The sequence below is a fragment of the Neophocaena asiaeorientalis genome, unplaced genomic scaffold (assembly GCF_003031525.2).
Source record: "Neophocaena asiaeorientalis asiaeorientalis breed wild unplaced genomic scaffold, Neophocaena_asiaeorientalis_V1.1 scaffold192, whole genome shotgun sequence".
Taxonomy (NCBI): Eukaryota; Metazoa; Chordata; class Mammalia; order Artiodactyla; family Phocoenidae; genus Neophocaena; species Neophocaena asiaeorientalis.
The window spans coordinates 3,567,104-3,576,145 of record NW_020185326.1 but is presented as its reverse complement, the minus strand read 5'-3'; the positions used below and the strand labels follow the sequence as shown (position 1 = coordinate 3,576,145).

Genomic DNA, 9,042 nt, shown 5'->3' with positions numbered 1-9,042 from the left:
AGGAGCTCCAGGGGGACAGCTCAGTTTTCAGAGATGATGTCTCCCTGCCAGGAGGGGTTTGGGATGGTGCGGAGGGGAATAGGGGCTGGCTCTGGCCTCAAGCATTGCACCCAGCCAAGGTCTCTCAGAGGAACTAAGGCTGTGGCTCAAAGGAACAGAAACACTTTCGGCTAGAACTTCCCTTCCCTGGAACGCCCCTCTTAGGAAACCAAAGCTCCAGTACTCTACCCTCTGATCACCTTTCTCACGGTCACAGTACAGCAGCCTTTTGACCTTTCAGCCTCAAACTCCTGTTTTCCCAGCTCCATCACCCCAGACTCTCCTCTGTCTTTGTGCACAGACCCTTGAAAAACGGTGACTAGAGAAGGATGCATGGTTCCGGGTGGGGCCCAGTAAGCTTCCTGTATGAGCTAGTTGCTGCATCCTCTGGTCCTGTATGGGTGAAGCACCCGCAGAGGTACAAAGCACAGGCTCTGGGGCCCTCAGACCTAGCCTGGCACATACAGGCTGTGGGATCTTGTTTCTCCAATGCCCCAAGCCTCAGTTCCCTCGTCTGCAGATATTCAGATATAGTACCATGTGAAAGGGGTACAGGGCTGCCTTTTATTATATGTCAGGATTAAATGAAACAACTGAAGTAAAGAATTCAGCGCAGTGCTTGGTGTGTAATTAGCCTTAAACAACAAGTAGTATTACTCACACTGAGTAGCATTTGCTCCTATATGTCACAGAATCCCCAACTTTTAGGACTGAAAAGAAAACTGAAGTCCTTTAAGCCCTCTCATCTCCCCAGCCATTTGATTATGACATTTCTATTTGGTCTCTGACTCTGCTTGGGTACCTCCTGGGATGGCGAACACTGCTCTGGGGAATCCCTGCCTTCTTTGGGTTACTCTATAGATGTCAATTAGCTCTGTTTACAGGTGTGATGTATTTAAACTGCTTTCCAGTTGCAGGGAACAGGAAGCTGTCCCCTATTCAACTACAATAATGTAGGCTGCCAGAGAACAGGACACAAATGATCATTTGGAAGATAAGTCAGCAAATAACTCAATGACATACTCACAGGTGAAGGATTCAGGCTCTAGACTCTCTGCCTACCCAGTTCCTGGGAGGGGGGGTCCGGTCCAGCTGAAGATAAGGTCCTAAGAATGAGGTAGAACCCGGTTAATTCAGACACGTCTTATAGACAAGGTCTCAAAAATCCCAAAGGAACCCTTTTTTTTTTTTTTACATCTTTATTGGAGTATAATTGCTTTACAATGGTCCAAAGGAACCTTTGAAGTCACCCTTTTCCTGAGTTCTCGAGGACTCACAAACAATACCATCCATCCCTGGATATTCATGCTCATTAAACGTCAGAATAAAGAGCTTAGAGCTCAGGAGGGGCTCCATCCCCATTACTCCAGGGCCACTTAGCTGCATTTATGATGAGAAGGCCCTGGGGGTGTTTAACTACCCAATTTGCTTAATAAAGTCCTCCCGGTCCTGCTGATGTTACCAGCTTCATGTCGCACATTCTTGTGCTATTGGGGTGGTGCCAGAATGTATTTAAATATCCCATTGTGTCTATTTCATTTTTATTTAAAGGAAATGAATTCCAAGGTTTAAAGCAGATTTTCTAATGTAAATGCACCTATGCAGCTAGGTGTGAGGAGCCAGAAGTAAGGGAAGGGTTACAGTAAGGAACTGTATGAGGCATTCATGGCTCATCTAGCTGGAGGTCCTGTTCTCCTGTGAACTGTGGCTTGTGAGACGGTGGATTCTCATTGTTAGGAAGTACATATTTGTATAAACCTGAATTAATTTTCATTTAGTGCTTAATAGATTTAATTTTACCTTAATGATATATTTTATTTCTTCTTTTTGGTATAAATTTACTTATTTATTTTTGGCTGTGTTGGGTCTTCGTTGCTGTGTGCGGGCTTTCTCTAGTTGGGATGAGCGGGGGCTACTCTTCGTTGCGGTGCGTGGGCTTCTCACTACGGTGGCTTCTCTTGTTGCGGAGTACGGGCTCTAGGCGTGTGGGCTTCAGTAGTTGTGGCTCGCAGGCTCTAGAGTACGGGTTCAGTAGTTGTGGTGCATGGGCTTAGTTGCTCCGTGGCATGTGGGATCTTCCCGGACCAGGGCTCAAACCCGTGTCCCCTGCATTGGCAGGCGGATTCTTAACCACTACGCCACCAGGGAAGCCCCAATGATATATTTTAAATGGGCTCCTAGAAGGTTTGGATTGGACCTTAGAACTTAATCTGACCAATCCCTCCTGTTACAGATGAAAAAATTGAGGCCCAGAGAGGTTGAAGTTTTTTCCCCAAATCACACAGGTAGTAATAAGTGTAGGGCTGGGATTCAAGTCTAGATTTTAAAATTTCAGATGGTATTGGTTCAAAACTCACCCCACGTGCAGTAAGATAAGCTTCTTTAGCAGTCTCTCTGGCATAAAAGGGAAGTGTTAATGTTTCCTTATCCTCTAGCTCCGAGATCCTGTTTATTTGGAATTAGCTTGGTGGAAGGATCAACTTGCCTGCTCACAGCTGCTGTCCCTTCTCATGCCACACTGAAGAGGAACCACAACCCCCTCTCCTTGACCTCCCCTCACATGCTGCACACACGGCAGCTACATACGTACAGCAGACTTTATATGAAACTTGAGGAAACAGAGGTTTGTGTCACCATGTTGCTCGTTTCCCCTTCTTTTTAGAGCACCCTTCTGTAGGATTCGTCCCAGAAATTCCCCCATTTCAAAGCACAGAGTAACATAGCTCATCAATTCCCTTTCACTCAGGACTACGTTTTGCTGCAACAGAGACCTGTAAAACAATGCCTTAAATAAGGTTTACAATTTTTCTCTCATGTAAGTCTGGAGGTAGGCATTCTAGGGCTGGTAAGGTAGTGCCACAATCTTATCAGTGTCCTAATCTCCTCTCATCTTTCCATTTTGCCATCCTTAGCACAAGCCTACTGTCCTCAAGCAAGATCACCTCAGGACTGCAAAATGACTGCTGCAGCACAAGTTATTACATCCATGTTTCAGGTAAAGGAAGAGGGAAGGCCAATAAGGGGCCTGCCAACAGAGTCAGTGCCCTTTTCAGGGAGCATTCCCAGAAGTCTCATACTATAGTTATTCTTTCATTCAATTGGCCAGAAGTTACTCTCATGGGCACACTTCTCTGGAGGGGAGCCTGGGAAATCTAATTTTTCAGTTGGCACATTGCTACCTCCAACAAAATCAGGGCCCTGTGTAAGTAAGAAGAGAAGAATAAATTTTGGGTAGGCAACCAGAATGTCTGCCACAACCCCCAACTCAGGTCTGGACCTATCTTTGCATCCCAGTGACTCATTATTCTATTAAACCTAAGAGGCCATCACAGGGCTGAAGGGAGGGAGCTGGAGTAAAAGAAATGGCTGAATCTTTCATCTGCTGTCTTCACTGACAGTCTCTGAAAGTGGATGGCAACAAAGAGATTTATTTGCCCACTGATACGAAATTTACCACCCTCCTTAGAAGGCAGAAGCGGTTACAGTTGCCTTTTATTTTCCTATTGCTACACCCAAGGATTGTTGTGAGAATGAAAAGACAGATATGAGACAGCATGTTATAAACTATAAAACACTATTCAGTAACAGAAATGATCGTTTATCTTTATTATAAGTGTTGTCACGTCTTCTAAAGCCGTGCGCTCAGCTGAAGAAAAGGATTTTCTGAGAGAGACCAAGAGAGCCAAAGAGAAAAGGAGAGAAAGAGTGAGGGGGAGGGGTAAGGGAGAAGGGAAATGGGGAGAGAGAAGAGTGGAGGCTCCTTTTCTATCAAAGGCAGAACAAAAATATATTGACATAATTGAATCCTATGTCTGACCCAAACACATATACAACTACCTGGGAGACAGCATCAAAGTTCTTTGCTCAGGGCTCTCTGATTATTTAAAAAATATCTCCCTCATTTTAAAGCAATATATGTATATTGAAGACTATTTGAACCATATGAAAAGGCACAAGGAAGTTTTTCTTAAAAACCTGCTTTATTGATATATAATTGACGTATCATAAACTGTGCACATTTCAAGTGTGTAATTTCATATATTTTGACATAAGTATACACCCATGAATCCATCACCACCCTCAACATAGTGAACACATCCGTCACCCCCAAAAGCTTCCTATGCTCCCTCTCTTCTGCCCCTTCCTGGTCAACCCCCTTCCTGCCAGGAATCAACTCCTCTGCTTTCTGCCACTCTAGATTCCTTTGCATTTTCTTGAATTTTATAAAAATGGAATATAAAATTCCACAAAAACATGTGCAATGTATGTACTCTTTTTTGTTTAGCTTCATTCACTTGGCATAATAATATGAAAACAAAAAAAAAAACAAAAAAATGCCAACAAACCTCACAACTTACAGAGAAGTATAATTAATGACATAACACAGATCCACCAAGATTCAGAACAGTTAATTAGCCATATTCGCTTCAGCTCTCCTCATCTTTTTAATGTGATTTATACAAGAAAAAATGGTGACAATTTGCATAATTCTATGAATAATTATAAAGCAAACCCCTGTGGGCAACAAGTGAACACTGTAAGCACCCTGTTATCTTCTGTGTCCCCTCCCTGACACCCATGTCTTCCCCCCCAATTCTAGGTCATCACTATCCCCACTTTCGGGAGACTCACTTTCTTGCTTGCCTTTCTGGTTTTATGACCTAGGTATCCGTCCCAGTATGGTAGAGTTGAGCCACCTGTTTGTGAATTTTATATGAATGAAACCATAGTATTTGTCTTCTTCTGTGACTTGTATTTTTTACTGTTATGTTTGGGAGATGAGCCATGTTGTGTCACGTGGCTGTGGTTTGTCCATTTTAATGGCTGTATTCAATTTTATGAATATACTGCAGCGTGGCATGGCCCACACTAGAAAGAAACCTTTTAAATGTGATCATCACTGTTTGGCCTGTGTTCGCACCCAAGCCTTGTACCCATCAGACAGTCGTCATAGGATAGAAACAAGTGAAACACCCCAACTCCTGCTGCCAGTCCCCTGACCACCGCCCTGTGTCCATAGAAAGTTAATCCATTAATATTCACATATGCAAATCATAAATATTTACAACAATATCTTCTGTCCTGACATAGTATTCTTTCTGAAGAAGCAAAGCACAAAGCAGCTTCTAAAAAAAAAATCATAAACTTTATGTAATTTCATTAGTCAGCCCCGGCTAATAAAAAAGTACCACAGACTGGGTGGCTTAAACAACAGAAGTGTATTTTTTCTCATAGATCTGGAGGTTGGAAGTCCAGGATCAAGGAGTCAGTAGGTTTGGTTTCCACTGAAGCCTCTCTCTGGCTTACAAAGGGCTGCCTTCTCCCTGTTTCCTCATGTTTCTGTCTCCTCTGTCTTCTCACTGTATTCCCTCTTTCCTTCTGTTTCCTAATCTTCTCTTTAAAGATCCCAGTCAGATTAGATTAGGACCCATCCCAATGGCCACAGTTTACCTGTTTCAAGGCCCTGTTTCCAAATATGGTCATGGTCTGAGGTACTAGGGGTTAGGACTTCAAAACATGAATTTCAGCCCATAGCAGTTGCATTGACCTTAATACAGCCCATAGCAGTTGCACTGATCTTAATACAGCTAGTTATATTCTCCGTGGGAGAGAGAAAAACAAGGATGAGGTCAGACACTCTCCTTCTACAGCCTGCTCTTCCCTTTTCACTCTTTTCCTCAGGCCTTCAATTCAGAACGTCCCAGCTCACTGCTCCTAAATGATGCTCTCACTATAAATTGCATAGAAACATAAGACATCAAAACCTAGTTTTACATTTCTTTGTGTATAAGAAATAGTAAGAGTCACTGAAGTCGGTGCTTGCAGTCTGAGACTTTTCTAAAAAGAGTTCAGTGTATTATTCAAGTTGAAAAAATAGTAATTTGGACCTTAGCCTGTCTCCAGCAGATGGACGACGCTGCCCGTCCCCTGCCCTTTCTTAAGAAGTTCCCTTTATTCTGTGATACCCTAAAGTGTCTGCTGGCATGGTGGTTTACAAGCACCTTCTCACGTGGTGAATAATTAGGTCCTAATCACCACCCAGTGAAGTAGAGAAATAATTTGAATCCCTGTTGTACAGATGAGATAACTGGAGCATAAAGAATGTGGGATTTTCAAGGTCACACAGCAAGAAAGGCACAAAGCCAGCTTCCATTTCTCAGTCTAGGTAATATGAATTCCACAGTTCCATGTTGCCTTCTCTCCCCAAAGTGGCGGTCCATCCACCAAGTTTTTGTTTCAATTGGGGTGCAGTGGTGCTAGCCATTGGGAGGGGGAACAACTGAAAACACTATGATGACTCAGGGCAGTCAATAAGAAAATGGACTTTCTCGGTGAGGCAGAGATGGGGAAGTAGTCATCTTCTTTCTTCTGATAGCAGGGCGTACATTTTGTTTTTCAATCGGCATGCTCACTGGATCCTTCTTATTACCCTTTGCCTTTCATGCTTTTAAAGCTTACCCACAAGCATTTTTTTCATTCCATCTGTATTTAGTAGTTGTTGTTCTACTACAAAGAAGACTTTCCTCTCTTCTCCATCTATTTGTGTACTCATTTATTAATTTATATCACTATAGTCTCATGGTTTCTTATTTTATTCAGTGAGTTTTTGTTTTATTCCACGGGTTTCGATGACCAGACTGTGCTTGTTCAGTGGGAACCCCTTAATTCTGGCTCCTGGGTCCTCTTGACATGTTCCCATAAGTCCATGAGCCTATCCTTACTTGGCACAAAAAGGTGTTCCACATTCTTCTCATATTTTCACTGCCCCAGCCTTAAACTCACTGTATTTTGAGAACTGGTGGATACCACCCAGTGTTAAAAGTTGAAGTCTTGAACCACTGTAGGAGCCAGAGGAGACAGTGATTTCTCCTCAAATTATGACCCTTCTTGACCTTCAGATGAAAGGATTAAGAGGATGATTGCCCCCATGTGCTTGTAATTCATCCCAAGGATAAACAAATCTACTGTCTTAAGTTTCTCATGATTTCCATTTCATGGAAGAGAATTTCAAACTGAGCCTCAGAGACACTAGGTGGGAAACGGGAATTCAAATCTGTGGGATAGGGTAACGGGAGATCAATACGGAACGGACTGCCGCCCTTACTAACAGTGACCCTGACCTACACAAGCCTGTGTGTGGGAGGAGCTTGGGCTCCTCCCAAGGAGCCTGCAGAGCCGGCGGCGAGCAGGAAGCCTCAGGGTACAGAGGACCATGTCACTCTGAACTCCCAGATAGTGAAAGGTAAGCCTCTGTCCTGGGGACACCGGAGCGGGCGGGGTGTCCTTTCTACACTCACAGGTGCAGCCAGAGCTGACTCTAAGATAAGACAGGTTTGATCATGGCTCGTTTTCCTTTCCATTAAAAATAATTTCAATTAGGAAAGACTTTAAGCTTACAGAAAGTTACAGATAAAAATGTCATAAGCACCAATGTACCCATCACCAGACGGAGGAAATGTTAACATTAGCCTTAGATCCTTTTAGAAAGAAAGTAAAACTACAGATAAAATTGAAACCCAATTGCCCTCCCTCTTTCTCCAGAGGTAACTCTCAAGTTAGTACGCAGCTTCTCGGTGCTCAATATTACTTTGTTTTCACGTGGGTAAACACCAATATATAGTATTGCCTTGTGTACTTAAAACATTTCATAAGCAGTATTGTTACCCACGCTATGCAGCCAAGGCTCCAGGCGTGGAAACTGTTTTATTTTTTTCAATCATACAGGTTAGTTGTTTTTTTATCAACAGGACGCCACGAAGGCCAGAAACAAAACCAGACTGAACCAGCTAGGTCCAAGATGACGGGCAAAGTAGGCTAAAGGTCACTGCTTTCCTTGCCTTGATTTATCTGTGTTTCCCTACCAACCCCTGAAAGCTGAAAGATACTTACCCAGATTTATCTCTGTGTTTGTTTCAAAAGTACCTGGTGTTTGGCAGACATGCTTCGCGGGCTGTACTTTGAGAGATACACAGTGGTCAACCATCCCAAACCAGCTCTGACGACCACGGGAACACGCCTGCGCAGATGAAACCAGGGGGCTGTCCCAGCATTACCTTCGCTTCATTACCTTGCTAACAATCTCCACCCAAAGCGGGGATTTGTGCTCTGCTAGGCACAATTTGTTCCACGTGCAAAGGAGCATGGCAGACTGCGCATGACCTGGCTGCCCCTGGAAATCTCCGCCCCTTTCCTAAAGCCCTGATGACCCTCTCCCTCCTAACCCTAAAATTCCCTTACTCCCCTCTCTTTGGGGAGAAGGTGATTTTAGAGTTTGAGCTTCCCTTCTCCATTCTCTGGCCTTTGGGTAAAAACCTGTTTTGCTTGCACCAAACTCAATTTCATTATTGGGAGCTCGAAACTGAGTGGGAAGGAACTCCCTGTCTGATAGGGGTTGGGGGAAGGGAGAGCTTAGGTTCAGCTAAGGCACCAAGAGTGGGGGGTCTCACGTCTAATTCAGTAACATTACCATACTGCTTGTATCCGTTTTCAACTGACTTTTTTTTTCGGTACGTGGGCCTCTCACTGTTGTGGCCTACTCCCGTTGCGGAGCACAGGCTCCAGACACGCAGGCTCAGCGGCCATGGCTTACGGGCCTAGCCGCTCCGCGGCATGTGGGATCTTCCCGGACCGGGGCTCGAACCTGTGTCCCCTGCATCGGCAGGCGGACTCTCAACCACTGCACCACCAGGGAAGTCCTCAACTGGCTTTTGATTTTCACCTAACAGCGAGATTTATTGATATTAATAATGTAGATCTAGTTCATTCATTTTATCTGATAGTATTTTGTTGTATGACATTTCTATAATGATATATATTACTCTTAATAGTCCTAATGCTTTGTATATTGGATTTTCTTTTAAGATAATAAACTCACCTGGAATAATGACAGTTTTGTTTCCTACTTTCTATCCCTAAATCTCTTATTTCTATTTTTAGTATAATGTTGGCTAGGAGTTCAAGTGGGGATTATTTTCTTGTTCTTTTTCTGATTTAAAAGAGATT

At 43.6% G+C, this 9,042-nt stretch overlaps 1 long non-coding RNA gene across 1 annotated transcript; it reads left to right on the top strand.

Annotated features, from left to right (window-relative positions):
* Nucleotides 1–2,478: 2,478 nt before the first annotated feature.
* Nucleotides 2,479–8,096, top strand: LOC112392636 (uncharacterized). Its single transcript, XR_003001729.1, has 4 exons — nt 2,479–2,662; nt 2,952–3,034; nt 7,788–7,860; nt 7,960–8,096. It is a non-coding gene; the product is annotated as an uncharacterized LOC112392636 (long non-coding RNA).
* Nucleotides 8,097–9,042: the final 946 nt, after the last annotated feature.